Here is a 21,360-nt window from a genome sequence, read left to right as displayed (position 1 = left end):
TGTACATAATTTAATGTCTCAAAATACTTCGTAGTTCTAAAAATATCATAACTTTTTAATTAAGTTTTTTTTTCTTAAAAGGTATAACAAAATGTTATTGGTATAATTTTTTAAGTTTATATGCCTTATGAAAGAGTATCTAGAGTTTTAGAATAAAATATTTTTGATTAAAGTTTTTAAACTTAACTTAAATTATAGTGCTTTAGTAATTGTGTGACCACTTACTGGTAGAAATATAAAATAATATGCCAGATAGTAAAAGTTTTTTACAACTTATTTTATCATTTTTTTAATAAAATAAACTTTTAAGCAAAAAGTTAGTCAAATAAAAAACCTTTCAAATAATTAAAAGTTTGATTAAAGAGGTACAAAAAGTATTTTAAAAAATGCTTAGTTTTAATATAGCTATTTAAATTAGTTAAAAGTTCAAAAACTCTGTCATATATGGAATAATATACAAAAATATTTCCATACAGTGTTGTTGACAAAACAAAACAGAGTAAAACGACTTTTAAAATACAAGAAATAACTAGGAAATTAACTTAATACCAGGGGCGTGTTTTGACTGGTTTCCAGTTTCCTGTGAACCCCATGAAAAAAATCAAAAAAAAAAAAAAAAAAAGATTCTTAAAATACCCTAAAAACTTTGTTTATTGACTTTGTTTTGGTTATTTGATAAACTTTGAATAATGAATGTTGAATTTATAACACTGAAAGATAAAAAAAGTTTCCTTAACTAAAAATGCTCCTTTTTGCACAGCTGAAATAGATTTTAAATAAAGTTTTAATTGTGACGTCATAACAGGTAAAAGTTTTAAAGTAGCATTTTTTTTCTAGGAAACTTTTTACTAAAATGCTCTTAATTTTCACTATAATTTGTTACTTAATATAAATAACTCTTGATACAGTATTGTTTTTGAACTAGTAAGTACAATTTTACTTAAAAAATTTCTAATAAAATCACTAAAGTTTTATTTTACCAAGTTGGTTGTATATAATAATGTTGTGTGAAGCTTTTGTACCTTAAAATTTATATTCTTTGTTTATGTATCAACCAACTGGGTTTAAACCTTAAAAAGTTCTGTTTAGAGAATTTTCAGATTATATTGAGACAACTACAACTGGCAAATTATTCTTTTATCATTTAATGATATATTAAATTTTTTTATTTAGGTTTTTTTATTTTTGTATATCTGTTGGCCATAAAGTTGGTTCTTAATTTATTGAATTTCTTAACTCAGAGAGATTACAAAATCATTATTAGAATTTCTGCACCATCAGGCAAACATTTAATTATAATTTAGAGACATTTTAATTTTGTTGTAAAAGTCTAAACATTTTTTGGTAATTACCTAGGATGATGTTGCACTAATATCAAGCTGAAAATGTATTGTTAATTTTTTGAACCACAATGTTAGGCTTAAAATATTGATTTTAAGCCTTATATGGTTGATCTAAAATTACTCTTCGTTTTAAACAAGCTATATAAATACATAGTTATAACTAAATTTATTTGTTAAAAACTAAAAGAGTCAATTGATTTTATTTTACAGTATAAGAATGTATATAAGTTATTGTATCATTTGCTTTATTTTGAAAACAAAAGAAATGAATGATATAAGTTTTATTGGCTTATGAAAAATAAGTTCTATCTATGTATTTATAAAATATATTTTTTAAGCCTATAATTATGGTAAAAAACAACATTGAAATTAATATAATTTCAGCTTGATATTGGGGCGACATCATTCTAGGTAATTACTCAATTTTTTTTGTGAAATTTCAATTTTTATCGATCAAAGTACTTTAAAAATTGTTTTTATAATAAATATAATATTTTCCGGCTCTTATATTTTTAATTTATCTAAATTTAATACAGAATAATAAATAGAAATATATAATATTTTTCCATTACTACCTATATATATATATTTATTTCTAAGCAGAAAAAAGAATTTTAAACGCAGTGTTTTTCTACTAAATATTGCGTACTTAACTGGTAGTGCATACCTAAGAAATGCGTACTTAAGCGGGAAATTAAGAACAAAAAAAATTGTGAACCCCCTTTGAAAAAAGTCTAGACACGCCCCTGGTTAATACACATCTTATTAATGTGAAAAATTTAACAACTTAACAAAAAATGCTAATTAAACGCAAATTTTTGACCCCTACCATTTATGCAGACTTCAACTTACAAAAATAATTTTAAATAAAAAAGTAACATAATAGATATACTTTTGAAAACTTCGTTTACTAAAAAAACTCCAAAATTACATAAAAGAAGAAAAAAAATTAGTTAGATGATACTTCGTTGTTGTGTGTAAGAATGTTTAAACAAGTGTTTAAATGTTTTATTTAACTATAAAAGTTTTTTACCTTCTTAAAATTCTGCCCTACCATTTTTTCTTTTTATATGTTTCAGTAATGAAATAGATTTTTTAAATAAATACATTTCATGTTTTAAATTTAACATTTCTCTATTTTTATTATATACCGTATTAATTCGAGTTTTAGAAGTCGTTTTAACATTTAAAAAGTGCTGATTTATTTCTTTTCTCAAGTCTAAAATTTTTAAATAGTTTAGCGTTGTAAATTAAATTGAGATCAATTAAAAGTCAAACACTTTTTAATTCCATTTTTGTTTAAAATAAAAAATAATAATGCGTGTATATATCAAAGTTACCTTATTTCATTTTAGTTCATTACATTAGTTGCTTTTGTTTGTCCGATCCGATATGCTGATTATTTAAATAATGATTTCTTATTTTGATAGGTTTTTATTTAAAGTAATTGAATTTTATTCTTAGATGTAAGGTAATTAAATGTTTACGTACATTGTTTTTATCAGTATGATTTCTTTTAGCTATTTTTTATACACAGTATTTAAAAAAAGTTTATCTCTTTCACCACAAAACTCCTATAAGTTTTATTCTTTCACATTACAAACTTTTCACACTACACACGCAACCTAGTAAGTTTTATTTATCATTGGTTTTTAGGTACACACCCGTGGGCAGGTCGTTTTTCAGCGATCCCGAGGGATTCACGACACCCTAGGAGGCGGAAGAGAGGTGTGGTTCGGTTTCCACCAGTACATGAGGCCGTCTAAGTGGAAAATGTTGCTTAATATTTACGGTTAGTTTAATGGAAAAAGTTCATTGGTGGTGAAATAACTATATGACTTATGTAAAACAGTTGTTGAACTAAAGGAAAGAATGAATATGTAACATATAAAACAAAATAAAGTTTTAGTTTCATTGTTTGATGCTGACTTTGAAGAATGTGTGTGTTTTAGAAGTCAGCATATTTTTTTAGTAATTCTTTAAATAAGTTGTACCTGGCAAAACTATAGTTATTCTTAAACTTTTTGATTATAATAATCATAACATAATTATATAATAAAAATAATCGATATAAATTAAACATTTTAACTGTTAAGTATCGTAACTAATTTGTGGCATACGAACAAAAAGCAATCAAAAGTTCCATGTCTGCCTTTTACTTTTAAACAGCACATGCAGTTTCACACATATAAGTTAGTGTGACCAATTTTACAAATCAACTTTTACAGTTAGCGCGACGGCGTTCTATCGGATCCAGCCGTTCCTGTGCGACGTTCTGGAGGTAAAGAAGCCTGACGAGCTGGGGTACGTTAGGGGGCTGAGCGACTTACAGCGCGTCAAGTTTTTCAAAGAAAACAGGAGGCTGAAGGTTGGTTGCAGGGTTTTGAAACAATCTTATTAGTTACTCACATCAGAGACATGTGTATGAAAAAGGAGAGTTCGTTTGGTTAAGTTGAATGTTGTTAAAAATACCGAACAATGTTAAATTGTGCATTCGTTCAAAAGTATAAAAGTGCGGTAAATGTTGATAAAGAATTAAAGACGTTGCAAACGAGTGTACGTTTTTGTACGAACCCCTCTTGTGATCATTGTGACGTCACCCACAGGTCGAGATCACGTGCTGCGGCAACATGAGGGGGAAGTACCGCGTGTGCAACGTCACGAAGAGGTCGGCCACCCAGCAGAACCGTTCTTCCTGCAGATGAAAGGCAGAAAGCATCATGGCGAGGTACTTCCAGGAGAAGCATGCGTTTGCAGTCAGTTTCAAGTTTATGCATCTTAGTGTAATAATAAATGAGTTAATTATTTTATAGTGTAATAGTTGTTTTGACCATTTCCTACCCTTGAAGTTTGTTTTATTTTGTTACTCTTGTACATTTACAATAAAAAAAGTTATTTAGCCTAATTAGAAAAATGTTGTTTTATCATTAGAAACGTTGCACAAACTTTAGGTTTTTTTTACATGAACAAAAATTTTAAAGCTTTTAAATTTTGGTAAATATATATAGAAAAATGTTTAAAAGTGTTTTCAATCTAGTACAACGCAACAGATACCCTCACCTGCCGTGCTTGCAAGTGGGTAAGGAGCAGAAGCACACCTTCCTGCCGCTATCGAGTTGCAAACATCGGACAGCGTTGCATCAGTTGCTCACCGACAGCCACACTTCCACCATGATCAAGGTTACACAGTTGATTTAATACGGTTCGCTTAAATACTGTAATTTGTTAATGTACATTATCTGTCTGTTAAAATAAAGGTTTGTTTTAAGTAAAACTGAATTTGCAATTAAAGTTTTGTATTTCAACTAAAACTAGGCTAGAATAACTAATATTTAAGTATATTTAATTTTAACAATTATATTTAATTAACAACTTTAAAATATGAGCAAAAAAAAAAACTCACCGGAACTTATTGAATTACCAATTTGTTTTTTAGGCAACTGCAAGAAGCGCTCCAGATCGCGAAAGAGAAATTTTGCAGCTTGTGAAAAAGGCGTAGTTCAAAAACGACCCTTACGTGCAAGAGTTTGGCATCCAGGTAGTTATATTTGAAAAAAAAAATTTAATCTATTTCTCAAACAGTTTAAAGTAATTCAAACATGTAAATACAGGGTGCCAAAAAACCTCGACATTTGAAGAAACCTGGAATTTTGAACGAAAATCATTAAAATACCTGGAATTTTAAGCAACTTTTACCTGTTTAGTAGTAAAGTTACAATTTGACTAAAAAAATCATATAGATAAATTTTTTCTGTCATCATCAAACTTTTTTTGTTAAGAAACACATTTAAAGTTGTTTTACAGTATCTTTACATTATTTTTGTACTATTCAAAACTGTTTCTTACTTAACTATAGTGATGTACAGGACCCGAATCCGGACTTTATTTTTCAAACTAGAAACCGGCCGGAACCGAATCCGGATTTTTTTTTTCAAGTTAGGATCCGGCCGGAACCAGACCCGGATATTTTTTTAAATTAAAATCCGGGCGGATCCGGAACCAAATTTTTAATACTTTAAGTTATTTGTAATATTTATAATATAAAAACTACTATGTACGATAATGCGAAATTATATAACTTATTACTAACTAGTGATGTACCGTACCCGGATCCGGACTTTTTATTCAAATTAAGATTCGGCTAGACCCGGATAGCTTTTTCAAATTAAAATCCGGCCGGAACTGAATCAAGATTTTTTTTTTCAAATTAGGATTTAGCCGGAACCTGGACCGGATATTTTTTTCATATCAAGATCCGGCCAGATCCGGATATCAGACAAAAATGACAACATCCGCCCGGATCCGGACCTTGATAGTGAGTCATATTATGTCAATTATGTAACATTATATATATATATATCATAAAAAAAGGTTCAGCAATAAAAAAAGTAAAATCTAGGGAAATTCATGTTTGTTTTATTTTATTTAGGAAATTTTAGGGAAATTTAGGTTTTTTTTTTTTGATAGTTGCAAAAATCTAGGGATATCTAGAGAAATCTAAAAATATGGGAGCCCTGTAAAGTGACTATAAACTAGCATGAGTCAAAATGAGGTTTTTAAAAACTGAAAAAATACTTTAATCTAATAATTAGTAGAACAGCTAGCCACAAGGTTGACATTTTTAGGTAATATTTACAATTAACAATCTGAAATCAAGTTCTTGAACATAATTAACTAGAAAATCACAAAATTTTGAAAACCGGATCAGCTCAAACTCATTCAAAATCTAAAAGAAAACTAGCCTGAGTTTTTATAAAAACTAAACTAGTCTGAGGCAGGCTAAGATTTTCAGAAAAAACCAAAAATTTACAAACTAGCAGGGTTGCCACTGTTTAAGTCAAAAAAAAAAACTAGCTAGAGTGAGCATAAACTAGCCTGAGTCAGAATGAGGTTTATAAAAACTGAAAAAAATACTTTAATCTAATAATCAGTAGAACAGCTAGCCATAAGGTTGACAATTTGGTAGTAAAGATTTCATTTTACAACATAGGTAAAAAGTTGAATTTCTGAAATGTTTATTTCATAACTGACGAAAATGACCCTTTTTTAATTTTCACAGGGTCTGTTTTTAAAAAAATACTTTTCTATATGCTCTTTTTTACTAACTAGATCCGAATCGGTCGGATCTCTGTTAGGATGCGGCCGGAACCGGATCCGAACCTTTTTTTAAAATCAATATCCGGCCAGAATCAGATCCGGTGTTTTTTTCATATCAAGATCCGGCCGGATCCTGATATCAGACTAAAATGGCAATATCCGGCCGGATCCGGACCCGGATAGTGAGTCCGGTACATCGCTACTACTAACTAAGTATAATTGTGTGAAGTTATCTTTTATGTGTTATATTTAACTATATCCTTTCAAGTTTTGAAAAATAATAGTTTAAAAAAGAATTAGACTAAAAAATACAAATATACTGCTAAAATAATTAATTAATAAGAAAGTTTATGATATGTTATTAAGGTCTAGCTAAGATTAACACTTAAAAATAGTAGCTGGTATGTTTGCTCATTTTCCGAACAGTATTTACATTTGAATTTTATTAAAATTAAAAGAACAGTAAAAAACTTTAAATTAAAAGAAGAATAAAAAACACTAAAATATCTATTTTGCTAAGTTGTGGTGAAGAAGTAAAAGCTTTTCCTAAGTAAGCGATTGCGCTTATTTTCATACAAATTGCCAGCTTCAGAATAAAATCGTTCTGATTACACAGTATGGAGGTGCAGACAGACATTTCCTTGCAAAGTTTGTGAGATAGGGATAAAATGCTCGGTTTAAGTTCCACCATTCTAAAACATCGGCTTCTATGGCACGACCTTTTAAATTTACTTCGGTTAAGAAGCTCTTAATCTCAGCAACAACCTCGTCACTTTCTATGTTTTGTTGCTTGTTCTGTGCTTCTTCTTCTTCTTCTTCAGTAGAGTAAAGACTAAGAAAGTCATTTGGATAAAATGTTAAAGATTGTGACTTTGAACTCTCTAACGTTTATGTGTAGGAGAGTCACAATGTTCATTTGCCTCACAGCTGATATGCTTTTTGACTTTATTTGCAGCAGTGTCTTAACTTTTTTTTTCAATTCAGAAGCAAAAAACTGAAAGGCGATAGCGCTGATCAACAGCCATTGTGGTTGACAGTAAACTGTTATCATTCAGGTATAAATCCGAGGAGGTATTGTATAACCTGTTTTCGCAAGCCTTCTCATTTTTGCTAGGTTTGTAGCAGCATTTAAATCGAGCACGCAACGTGCTTGGTGACCGATGAAGTTCTTCAGTGCTCGTGTATACAGAATAACACTAGAGAGTAGAGCATCATTTTTGCTACAATCTTTAGTAACTAATTGAACAGGTTCAAGAAGCTTTAGTACCTGACATTACAATTGCCGCTCTTTTTCTGTAATGATAAGAGCTTGCAAATGGCTAGCTACATAATTCTGGACACTAATTTTAAACTTATTTACCTTTTTAGCATTAGGTAGGTCGAATTCCTCCTCATCTTAAACAAGTAGCAAGGCTGTGGAATCTAGACCAACTTAAATTAATTATAGCTTTTCACAAGCTGAGGTGGAATCGCTGAAATTGCCAACAAGTTTTTCGTGCTCTTGATGCTTTTAAAGACTTCTACATCCTCGTCCGCAAACAATGAGTCCTTTGTAATTAATTGTAGTGTGTGAATAAAGCAAGGAATTAATGCTATATTTGACAATACCAAGCCATACCTCATATAGTAAGCATTATCTCGCACAATCAAGTGCACCTGATTGTGATTTATTCTCAATTTTTGAGCATATCTTTAATGTTAGAAGAAATATTGAGTCCAGTATGGCGACCTTCCATTTCCCGGCAATGCAAGACACGGTGGTAATAAACAAAACTTTTATTCAACCAATGCGCCGTCAGTGAAAGTGATGTATTGGTCTTTGAATTAGTCCATATGTCTGTCGTAAAAGAAAAATTGGAAGACTTTTCCAGAAGTTTAGAATTATCACAAGTCAAATTTTTGTAAGCCCGTTGAAGCATTATCTCGTTAAAATGTTTTCTGCTTGGGATCAAAACCCTTTATCATTTACTATTGAAAACGGCTGGTTGTCAACAGCAATCATATTGATGATTTTTTCATTAACCGTAATTGATTTTGGATCATCTTTGCCCCAAGTTTTGAAGTTTTTAAAATCATTCATTGTTGATTGCTTCTTAGCAGCGAGCTTTATATTCTTTGGAGCTGAAAGCGAACCAGTGCTGCTTCTTGCCTTTTCTGCTGAAGTTTGAGTCAAAAAATAACTAGCTAGAGTGAGTATAAACTAGCCTGAGTCAGAATGAGGTTTATAAATACTGAAAAAATTACTTTAATCTAATAATCAGTAGAATAACTAGCCATAAAGTTGACAATTTGGTAGTAAAGATTTTAATTTTACAACATAGGTAAAGAGTTGCATTTCTGAAATGTTGATTTCATAGTTTAAATGTAAACAAGTGTAAATTAGTCACGTGTACAAAATGAGCCAATCACGGTAGGTGTTTATTTTTAACTGACGAAAATGACTCTTTTTTAATTTACATAGGGTTTGTTTTTGAAAAAAACTTTTCTGTATGCTTTTTTTTACTAACTAGATCCAAATCGGCCGGATCTCTGTTAGGATCCTGCCGGAACCGGATTTTTTTTTAAATCAAGATCCGGCCGAAACCGGATCCGGATCATTTTTTCAACTCAAGATCCGGCCGGATCCAGCTATCAGACAAAAATATTATTACCCGGCTGGATCCGGACCCGGATAGTGAGTCCGGTACATCACTACTTAACTTTAAACTAAAAATTAGAAAAGATCCAAAATTGTGTACTTTTAAATCCTGGAGAAATTTTTCTAAAAAAAATTGGCCAGCAAGTAAACATTAACCTATTTTTAACAGGACATGATATACTATCTAGTATGCGTGTATAAAGCTTTTAAACAGTTTGAAGTCAACATGTAAATAATATTGTAAATACTAACAGGTTGTGGATGAAATAATTGAAGTGAGGGGAAAAATTTTGCTTTCTCCCAAAAACGGTATAGTGGCGACGTGAGTTTGTTTTAATTTTTAATTTGAGTTAATTTTTCTGATTTTTTATCACTTAATTGGAAATTCTACTGAGTTATTGAAAACAACTAACAATTTTCTAAACAATAACTTATTTAAGCAAAAAATAATCAACAGTTTGCTGACAATTAACATGAGTACTCTTAATAACTTTAATAATTAAATTTTTGTTTCATCAATTTGGTGCAATTTTTTTCCGTTGGTTCATAGTACCAGTAAACGAAAAAATTTAAATGATATGCATAATATAAGTTACGAAAGTTACTTTCAATACAAATAATTTAGATTTTTACGTTTTATAATTAATTTTCTTCTATCAAAAAATGTCAACTAGGTTCATAGTATTAACTAAAAACAAAAAAAAATACCTACATTAGAATTGTATTGTAGTTCAACATAAAATGAAAAAAAAATTACTCAATAATACTAATCCAACTAACATCTAACCAGGGAGTGCGGGACATGAAACTTACAGTAACAACGATTTAGTAACTGTACTAAAAAAGTTCAAATTAATAACATTCCAACAGACGCGCGCAAGCTACGCCCAACCAGGGGGTGTGGGACATGCGGGGCAAGCAGTTCCATTCGGGCATCAACATCGAGATGAGGGCATGCGATCAGCACCTGCGGACGTTTATGAAAAAATTGCAGCGGATAAGCGAGGACGCGAGCATCCCTCTAAGGGGAAGCCCCATATTCTGCAAGTACGCGCGGGGCAGCGAGTAAGTCGAACCGCTGTTCAGGTTTTTATTAGGAATATGTATTGTGAATTAAATAACTGGTAAATTATAGTTATTTATATAAAAAAATTGTTTTTTTATTCGTGTAAATGACTTAAAGTTTTCTTGAACTAGTCTCGACTGTTGTGGGTCGAGTAGTGAATTTATTTAACATGTGGCTTAAAAGTTGATTTCTAGGATATGAAAGCGCGACGGACACAGTTTAAAGGATATACTAAACATCATGATTAATAATTATATATTTTTTAACAGGCACCTCTGTGATGAGTTCAGCTCATTATTGATGTTTTGTCAGGAAAAACTTTAGTTTTCGGTTGGTTTATATTATTTTTTAATCATGCTCATTGTTTGATATAACTTAATTCTTAAAATTATAATTTTACAGCATTGCATTACCAATCTTTGAAATAAATTTCTTACTAAAATCTCCCTTTTTTGTATCATCTTATTGTTCTACTGAATTTCTTGCAGAAGGTGTTATTAAAAAACATTTACTTTAACATAAAAAATTACCCGCTGCAGTTGTTAAACCGCAATACTTGTACGGTGAGAAATGTTAAAGTTTGACTCTTTGCGTTCAACTGATGATTCTTTATTATTATAAACCATCATAATTTCTTATAACGGATTGCATGAAGCCTGTAAAATTACAAGACATAGTATTGCAAAATATTTTACTCGAAAAAATATTTCAAAATGACTATTTTTAAAATCCGCATAATAAAAAAACTCGCTAAAATAAAACGTAAACATCTATTAAAATAAAACATCTGAAGTGAAGAGGGTGGGAGACTTGCTGTTGGGGATAGCGACCCAGTGCGTGCAAGTGAATAACGTCACCAAGACCTCCTCCCAGACCCTCTTCAACTTGTGCTTTAAAATAAATTGAAGTTGGGCGGCGTCAACAACATCTTGGTTCCCGGTCTCAGGTCAGTTCGTTCTCAAATGGAGTATTTTACATATTTATTGTTTAAACAGTATTAATTTATGTATATTTTTTAGTTATTTTCTACCTGCTTGAAGTTCGTTGTAAATGAGTATGCAGTCTTTTTATTTGCTAATGAGACCTCTGTATGGATCTGAGCATTTTATTTTAACAATTTAATTTACAAACTTGTTATTTGCAGACCGCGTATTTTCAACGACCCGGATATTTTCTTCGGTGCTGACGTCACTCACCCTCCAGCAGGCGACACCAAGAAGCCTTCCATTGCTGCTTGTAGGTTGTGTTAAAAACTTAATTATGAAAATTTCTGACTTTTGTTTTAGACATTGAACATTTCAATTAATTTCTGAGACAACTAATTTTTCCAGGCATTAGTGTTTCAATAAGCTAGTAACGTATATTGCACACACAGTTAATTTTGGCATGCGTACAAAATGGCGCCGCAATTAAAGTTTACCTAATCAAGAACGAAAACTGATTGATTTACTAAAAGTTTTCACAGAAAATTATTGATACACTTACTTTTTATAATATGAGATGCTTCAATAAAAATTAGCCTACTTAGTATTACGACAACAGTAGTCAATTATGACGTCACAGGTGGCGGGATCCATGGACGCGTCCAGGCACAGCGCCAAAGTGAGGGTGCAGCAGCGCAGGGAGGAGATAATACGGGGAGGACCTGGCGTCGATGGTGCGCCACCTGACGGTGGAGTTCTACAAGGCGACAAACTTCAAGCCCGTCAGGATCGTCGTGTACAGGGAAGGCGTCAGCGAGGGAATTCAATCAGGTAATAAATTAATTTAATATGATTTTGGATTTAATCTGGTTTCAATTAATGTTTAATATGATTTTAAATCAAATCTGGTAAATTACCGCAATTTTTTCGCGCAAACAACAAGTTTAGTTGTTGGAACCAAACATTGATTTAACATTTTTACCTGCAGGTACTCGCGAGCCATCAGGACCGCGTACTGTGTGTCGGCTACCAGCCCGGCATCACGTTCATAGTGGTGCAGCCATCACACCCGGCTGTTCTGCAGGAAAAGTCGGGCAACATCCCGGCGGGGACCACAGTGGACGTCGGCATCTGCCACCCCACCGAGTTTGCTTTATGCCGGCATTCAGGTACGTTTGGATTGTTTTTAGTAACTATCTGAATTGTTTAATTGTTTAGCAATTGTAGAAAATATTATTTTCATTATTTTAATTTTTTATTTTTTGTTAATATAAAAATATGAACAGGCAAATATTATCATAACTAAAAGAATAAGTTTAAGAAAATTTTGTTAGTTAATTTTATTCTCTATTTACAGGGTTGCAACTTTACCTGGAAAAACCTGGAATTTGGGAAATTTTGAAAAAAAAAACCTTGTATTTAATAAATTTTTTTATGTTTATGACTCAAAAAGTCTATCATATAAATAAAACATAATTTTCGTCATCAAATTTTATTTTATCAAAAAACATATTTAAAGTAGCTTTACAGTATCTTAAATGTTTTTATACTATTTAACACAGTTTCTTACCTTAAACTTAACTTTAAATAAAAATAGACCAAAAAATGTGCACTTTTAAAAACCTCTAAAAAATTTGGAAAACCTGGAAAAATTATTGATAAAACGAGTGGCAACGCTGAATATTTAAATATAGTTCGTCTTTCTAGAAATTAGACTACACTTTTTAAAACTGTTAGTGGAATCATTGCACAACAGAATAAATTAAAAAAAGCTATTATTAAATGATACTATATAGTATTTCCATGTTTTTACTATAGTTTACCACAATTATGCGAACTAAAGACAACTATAAATTTTAATTTTTGTATTAAAGTTATAAGATTTCTATTGTTTGAAAACAAAGTAAATTAATTTATTTACTATAAAAATATTTTAATGTTAATCAAATAGTAATTGTAAAACTGAGTAATTAACAACTTAATGTTTTGTTTAATAATTCTTAATTCCAAAATAAGTTAAAATCTACAAAAGTTTTCTTTATTAAGCTTTTAATACAAAATAAAATGTACAACACAAAATTAAAATAAAAACATCCTGATTTATAAAAAATGTGTAAAAACATTCTAACATAAATTTAATATTTTTCTAATAATAGCTGTAATAAAATATATTTTTTTATACTTCAGCTTAACTTAGTGCTTCCACAACATTACTGTCATTTGAATGGTAAAACGCTTAGACACCGTAAAAAGCTGTTTGATCCTTAATTTTCTAAATTTTCACTAATTTAAAATTCAAAACGTTTTCTCCTGCAATTTCTTTTAAATTTAAAAAGCCGCTTTAACTATGTCTGAAAAAAAATCAGCAAACTTATCAAGTGTTGGCAAGTGTCTGAGGAACAATTGTTTTATGAAAAACATAAAAACACTATCTTTTGAAAGAACTTTTAGAAGCTATTCCTTGTTCACTGAAATCAACTAGTTCAAATGATCCGCTCAAAATGTTCTGGATACCGCGACGCTTTCGTGCAAACAACGAGTTCAGTTGTTGGAAACAAACATAAATTTAACATTTCACCTGCAGGTACTCGCGAGCGAGCTTCGCGCCATCAGGACCGCGTACTGTGTGTCGGCTACCAGCCCGGCATCACGTTCATAGTGGTGCAGCCATCACACCCGGTTGTTCTGCAGGCGAGGACAGATTGGACAACATCACGGCGGGACCACAGTGGACGTGGGCATCTGCCACCCCACCGAGTTCGACTTCTACCTCTGCTCCCACGCCGGCATTCAGGTACGTTTGGATTGTTTTTCAGTAAATATCTGAATTGTTTAACTTTTTAGCCATTGTTGACGATACAATGCTTTCTGTAAATATTGTTTTTGTTTTTTATCTTTTGTTAATAATAAAACAGGAACATGCAAATAGTATCATGAGTAAAAGTATAAGTTTGGGAAGATTTTTTTAGTTAATTTTAGTTTATGTTTATACAGGGTTGCCACTTTACCCATATTAAAATATTAAAGTTTGCATATTTTGGTTTTTTATATCTTAATATTTAATTACAGAAAAAAAATTAATATATTACTACGAAGTCTTTTCAAAAAGCTATTATTATAACTTTTTTAACTAATCAAGCATTTAAAATGAATTATAAACAATTTTCTTTTTAATTTTTGTCCAAAGTAGTTTTAACGATTTTATTAATCTTTATTATTTTTGTTGCTTTTAAAACATTAGTTTGTAAACTTAAATCAAATTTTAATATATCACGTTTATATCTTTTTAATTCTTAGAATCTAAATGCTTCTGAAGAGCGCTACAGGGTACAACATAGTTCTATTTTAGAATTTATGAAAATATTAAATTTAATATCAAAATTTGATTAAAGGAAGTTTTTAAGTTTCAATTCTTACTAATTTTTTTTAAACTCTTGCCTATTTTTATAAGATAAACTGACATATAAATTTATATATATTTTCTTATTTTAAACTTAATTATAGAAGATTAGATAAAAAAAAATTTATTTGAATTTTTTAATTTATCCATTTAAATATAAAAAACAATATCAGTATTATTTTGATTAAGCGAGATATATAAAACACATAAGTGACACATATAACAAATGTAAAACAATATTTTGTAAAAATAAAGTTTTAATTTCACTGAAGAGACACATTTTTTAATACTGTTTTGTATAAACCAGGGTTTCTCAAAGTGGGCCAAGTGGCCCCCTAGGGGGCCTTGACAGATACTCAGGGGGCCATGAGCAGTAAAGGAGCCACAGGGGGGCCATGAGGTCATAACTTGAAACTTACACTAGATATTCTTGAGTTGCAGATGAAGAGCAAAAAAAAAAAAAAAAAGCTCTTATGTGCATTTTATCGTAGTTTTTGAGTAATCTATATGTTGAAGGGAGCCATTACTTTTTCAAACTCTTTAAAGGGGGCCATTAGCAAAAAAGTTTGGGAAACCCTGGTATAAACCAATATATTACTAATGACAAAGTAGAAATATAATATAGGAAAATAACTTTTTTCAACGATGCATATTTATGAAGAGAAAAAACTGTTTTTTTTTTCTTTTTGATCCAAAAGTTTTATTTTATTAATTTATAAGCAGCGTCGTACTTTGATAAGCCTTTCGTTTTCATTTTCTTCTAAAATAGAAATTAAACGCTTTTATTTTATGTTGCACAAACATTTCTTAATAAAAGCTAATTTACATTTAGGGTTCGATGAAGAAGAAGAGGAAGTAGTACTCGTCAAAAATCCCGTCATAAAAGACTTCAACAGAACAACTTATTTACAAAATGTTTTTTGTCTTACTAAAATTGTTGTATTTTTGTCATGTTTGGTTTCCTCACTTTTTTAAACTACGAGTAACTTATTTATTTATACCTAGTAAAAAGCTATAAAAGTATACTAGTCAAAACATAAAAAGTATAGAAATGTTTATTACATTCGGAATTTTTATGGATGTTATAAAACTATTTTTAGAGTAATTTAGATTTCAATAAATTGTTATAAAAATAATAAAGTCAATGCTTTAAGTACAGTATTATTATTATTATTTTTGTTTATTATTGTTAATATATAAATTATAGTATTATTAATATTACTATTATTACTATTGTTATTATTAGTTTCATTATTGTTTTTATTTTTATTATTATTATTATTTATTATTATTGTTATTATTACTATTGCTAATGTTGTTATTATTGTTCTTATTATTATTCTTATTGTATTAATTACTATTAACATTAAAATTACTATGGTTATCGTTATAATTATGGTTATTATTATTATTTTTTTTTTATTAACATTGTTTTTTAATTATTATTATTTTTTATTATTGTTATTATTATTTTTAATAACGTAAAAAAAATTTAATTAAAAAAAAAACAGTCAGTAGTTTAATACTAAAACGTTAACAAAAAATAAATAAAATAACAATAGTTTTTAAGTGTTTTAGTTATAGTAACTATTTTAGATTTTAATAACTTAACAAAATTACATAAGTATCATGCTTAAGTATAAACATACAAATGCTTCTAACTTATTTAGAGTTCTTTAACTCTGACAACCGTTGTTTGACCATCCTTCTAAAATATGATTTGAAAAATAATTCTTACTTATTTTAACCTGTTGAATAGAATTACATTTGAATATATATCTAGTGTACACAGAATAAAATTTAGCTATTTATTGTTCAGAAAGTTTGATTAGCTTTACTCTTTTGTTAGTACATAAACTTTAACTCTAATTTATAACATAACATGTTTTGAAATAATTTTTGTGAAAAATTATGATTGAAATTATTGACATTAGTATGAAATGAATTACCTTTGACTTGTTTATTTACTATCAAATTTTCGGTCAAGTTTATAATGACCAATTTCCTGTTTATCTTCCAATATTACCCAATAGATTTTCATTATCAAAGTCCAGAGTTGCCACAAGGTCAGGAAATCAGGAAAATATAAAAAAAATTGACTAAAGTCAGAAGAAAATAGAATTTTTGAAAAAATTCAGGAAATTTTACAAAGTTTAAAAAAAAGTTAGATTTTGTCAGTTTAAATTGACAAAATTCTTTAAATTTCACAGCCTTCAAATAGTAAAAATTTAATTGAAAGTCCTTTAAAGTCAGACCAATTTTTCTTAGAAATTTACAAAACTATTTATTATCTAATGCCTTCATCTGGTATAAATTAATAAAATATCCTTTATAAAACTGCAAAACTTTCTATTAATATATTGAAAAACTACCTTACTTGAACAAGTAATACTGGTAAGTGTTTTAGTGTTGATAACCTGTAGCAAGGACACTTTCATAGTGTAACTATGATATATAATATACACAAAAGTTTATCTACTCTAATTTTGGGATCAAAGTGTTTTTCTTTAAGTAAAAAATTAAGTTCTTTATAATTAAGCAGTTAGTTTAGTATTTTATTTAAGAGATTCATGGGTGTACTTTACCTGTATATAGTTTTTTCAAAGTTGTTTAAATTTTTGAATTAATTTATAAGAGAGAGGGGACCAGATGTTTGAAACCATATCTTCATTAGATGAATAGGTTGAAGTGCTAATAGACAAACGGAGAAAATAAATTTTAGTACATTTTATCAAAAAAAACAGTATTTGATAAGTTTTTTATTGTTTCAAGGTTTTAATTGTAAAAGTTCGTTATTGTTTTAAGATTTTAGTTGAGAAATATCGTTATCAATTGAACACAGATAATTCAAGTGATGTAATGGAAGTTAAATGATTGAATTCAGCTAAAAACTGTTGTTTTAACCTGTATTAGAACAAGATTAAAAACTTTTTATACTTTCAAGTCTTAGATTATGTATTTTAGAAAGAATAAGTTTGAATTAAGAGTTTGATTTAGAAAAGTCAGGAAGATTTTAGTAAAAATTCAGGAAAAAGTCAGCAAAAGTCAGGAAATTTTTCTCAGCTTGATCTGTGGCAACAATGATAGTCATTTATATGGTAAATCTTATCGAGTATGTAGTTTTTTAATTAACAATATTACTCAATCTTTGATATCTCAGCTGAAAAGTGTTTTACATGTGGCAGTTATTACGAAATCATCTTGTGCAAAGTTTTAGCTGATCTAGAAAACCGAACGTATTTGCAAGTTTTTACTTTCTTAAAACAACCCCAGTAAAAAATACATGGGACCCAAAAAGTACATCTTAAGGTTTTTAGTTAGATTTTTTTTTTTATACGTGGCAACTATTACAAAAACACATTATATAGAATTCATGACTTCTTAAAAACAATTCAATTTTTAATAGTGACATTTTTTTTCTTATAAACTTGAAATTAATAAAAAATATGCAGAAAAATACTTCCGTGAAAATTTCTTTCAGTCATTCTTTACAGTTTAAATTAAGGTTGATTTAGAAAATCTAAAACAGCCTCTGTCGAAAATTTCGAAACAAATTGAAATTTTGCACAAGATATTTTTGTGATAATTGCCACATGTAAAAAATTTTTAGCTGAAAACTTAAAGACCGAACTTTTTATAAAAATCAATGGTGTACATACATAGAAGAAGATTTAGTTGTATCCTTCGTTCATTTTGTTATTTTTTGTTGTATGTTTATAATAAAGGATATAATGCAGTTTTTAAGACAAAAATCTTACATTTTAACTTTAATTTCTCAGTTGAAACTTTTTTAATTAGTTTGTTTTAAAAAAATATTTATTTTAAGGTTTTTTAATTTGAAATCTTAACTGTACTAACTAGAATTATTTTGTTTATTAATGTTCCATTTCTACTTTTAGTGTATATATTTACTATTGATAAGTATCTATGTTTTTTATGTCAAAAGTTAAAATCTTTATACAGCATTAAATTAATTTAATTATTGGAGAATCTAGTGTTTAAGATAAAGCAGGGGTCGACAATCTGCGGCCCGCGGGCTAAATGCGGCCCTCAAAGTCAAAATCCGCGCTCTGCGAGCTCCTTTTCAGCCAAAAAAATACATTTTATAAACAATAAAAATTAACGATTTGTAATAAAAACTTACAGTTAGGCCCTTAATTCAATAAATATTCGTTACTAGTGCTCTAAATTTGCTTAATTTATCATGTTAATCTTGAATAATATTTTTCTACTGATTAATAGAAGTTTTTTTAAATAAATGCGGCCCTCAAAGGTTTTTTCTAAATAGTGCGGCCCGCAAGCAATTTTTACTAGGATTATTGGTCTGCGAGTTACTTAAGGCTGCCGACCTCTGAATTGAAGGTTTTATACTTTATCCTAGAGTAGTTTCTTAATTGAGTATAATAAGTTGACATGTTGAATAATTAAAATGTATGAAAACCTTTGTTAAAAATAAAAACACTTACTAACGATCACAATAAGCTCCTAGAGTTGAGCTAGTGTTGTATATAAAATAATTTTGCTAATTTGACATTAAGTTTTACAACTTTATGAATCTCTAGTTTTAAACTTAAAGCATTGATTTGTAGTATTTTTTGTTTTTACTACAAATAGTAAAAATAATTGCATAGTTTATTTAGAATATCAATTAGTAAAAGTGTAGAAAATTTACGTAATACTCTTTCTAGTAAATTTAGACCTCCGACTTAGAAAGTTGCCAAGCTATACTAGAAATGGTTAACTTGGGTCACATAGGTCGAATCCAGCCTGTCAACTTAAATCTCTGACCCATACCGGATTTTAGCTGAAAAAAAAAAATCAAGATTTTTAGGACGAGTCGATTTTATTTTTATACTTAATTTGTGTTTAGCACACAGTAATGATAAAATTTTATTTTGAGCCGCAAAGTTTTTTTTTCTTATAAATGTATTATCGTTTAAGGAAGGGCTTGGCAACGTTTTTCAATCAACGGGCCGGATCCGGAAAAATTTAGTCTTTTGCGGGCCGGAGCATTTTAAATTATTGGTTTACCGGATCCAGTATTCGGATTCAGCCGAATCATGACTTTTTAGATCCGAATCCGACTGGATACTAATTTTAAGTCGTGATCCGGATCCGGTCGGATTCTAATTTAAATAAAATTTTCGGATCTGGTCGGAGTCTAGTTTTATGGATACAGTTAACCACTTTTTTGGACCCTTCAAATTTAAAAAACTTTCTCAAGTCTTACAACATAAGTCTTTAAAGTATACTTTAAAGTTTAATTTATTTTTTTGAAAACTGTGTAATAATGTTTAATTTCATTTTAAATACATGTCCTACATACAGTTTTAAATATTATTATACTTAAGAAGTTACAATACCTTATAATTTAAACTTTCAAGTTTTTTTATTATGAGACTTGCAAATAAAAGATTTATAGATATGTTTTATGACTAACTATACATTATTGTTGAAAATAGTTCTAAGCACGTTCGTAAATTTTTGTACTAAATCTTTGTTTTTAATACATCAAAAAAGCATTAAAAATTTTTTTGTATTAATAATTACAATTTTAACTATTTATATATTTTTGACATTTATGTGAAGTAGAGTTAAAGTCTTGTAAAAGATATTTTAATTGATTTTACGCTCAGTTGGTGTCACAGTGAGAGTTACTAGAGTACAACTCGCAAATAAAAACTTACTAAAATTATTTCCATATTACTCGCTTAAGCTTGTACAATTGTACAAGTGCTTTGAAATGTGTCAAATTGCTGTCTATAAGATTTTATGGTTTTATAGACTCTATTTTTCGTTAGAATAAAATAAATTTTCTTAAAAATATTATTAAAAATAATTCCAAACTAGCAAAATTTATTATCATCTTTGAGTATGTCTATTACTCATATCTTAATAATATTTAGAGTAATTGTTACATATTTCATTTACTTAAAGTAATTATAGATTAATAGCTAGATATGTTTACTTACATAATTTAGTTTAACTTGTATTAGTCATAAAATAATAAAAATTATATATCTTAATCTTTACTTTTTAACAGTAGTATTATAAAAATATGATGGAAACTAGATGCCTAACTAATTAAAAAAAAACTTGAAGAATAATGAAGTTACCACACACAAAACAAATGAAAAAATTATTTATTAAAAGAATTAACTACGAAACGAATTTAAACTAAAACAGTCTGTAGAAATCAAAATAGGTAGCTGAATTGTCTAAAGAAATAAATTTAAAAAACATAAACAATTATCCTAAATGCAATTTTTCTAATTTAAGGCAAATCACCGAATAATATGAAGTGTTGGAATAGAAAGTCAATACTGGTATTCGCCTCACCGCCGAACCTTCCGTCAACTTTCACACGCTTCTGCTGCGGCTGGTGCTCTGTTTTCGCTTGAGTTGTTTTACCACCGGACTCTTGCTCGCTTTCGACTCTCGTCCGTTTTTTCACTGGAAAGTTCTCGTCAGCTTGGTCATGCCGCTTTCTTTTAATTTTCTTTTTGATCAGAAATTTGTTTTTTTTCTTGTTTCCAAAAGTCTCGATTCTAAAACGCGCCGCTAAACTACAGTTCTTTTTCGCATCATCGCAAGAAGGACGGTTGCTCGTTCTTGCACGTTGTTTGAGGTGGACTTTTGGCAACTTAACTGGTGCTGCATATTTGACAGCATTTTTTGAATCAATTGAACTTTTTGAATTTTTTGATAACCTACCGTTCTTCCATAGGTCTTTTTTCGGCAAAGAAACCGACACTGGATCGTTGTCTACGTAATTGTATATATCCATGACTGCTGAGAGCAAAAAATTTGTTTTCAAGCAAAGTCGGCACTTCTGTCTAATCAGCTAGTAAAAATGCTTTTCTCCTTTTCTCTCAATTAGTACAAGCGTTTCC

The 21,360-nt window shown here is 29.3% G+C and overlaps 1 pseudogene; it reads left to right on the top strand.

Moving 5' to 3' along the window:
- The first annotated feature begins 2,753 nt into the window (after positions 1 to 2,753).
- LOC145828864 (protein argonaute-3-like) lies at positions 2,754 to 15,326 on the top strand (annotated as a pseudogene).
- Positions 15,327 to 21,360: the final 6,034 nt, after the last annotated feature.

This window comes from Thalia democratica, chromosome 2 (assembly GCF_965202585.1).
Source record: "Thalia democratica chromosome 2, ktThaDemo2.hap1.1, whole genome shotgun sequence".
NCBI lineage: Eukaryota > Metazoa > Chordata > Thaliacea > Salpida > Salpidae > Thalia > Thalia democratica.
Note: the sequence above shows the minus strand (reverse complement) of the source record. Positions and strands in the feature narration are given on the sequence as shown.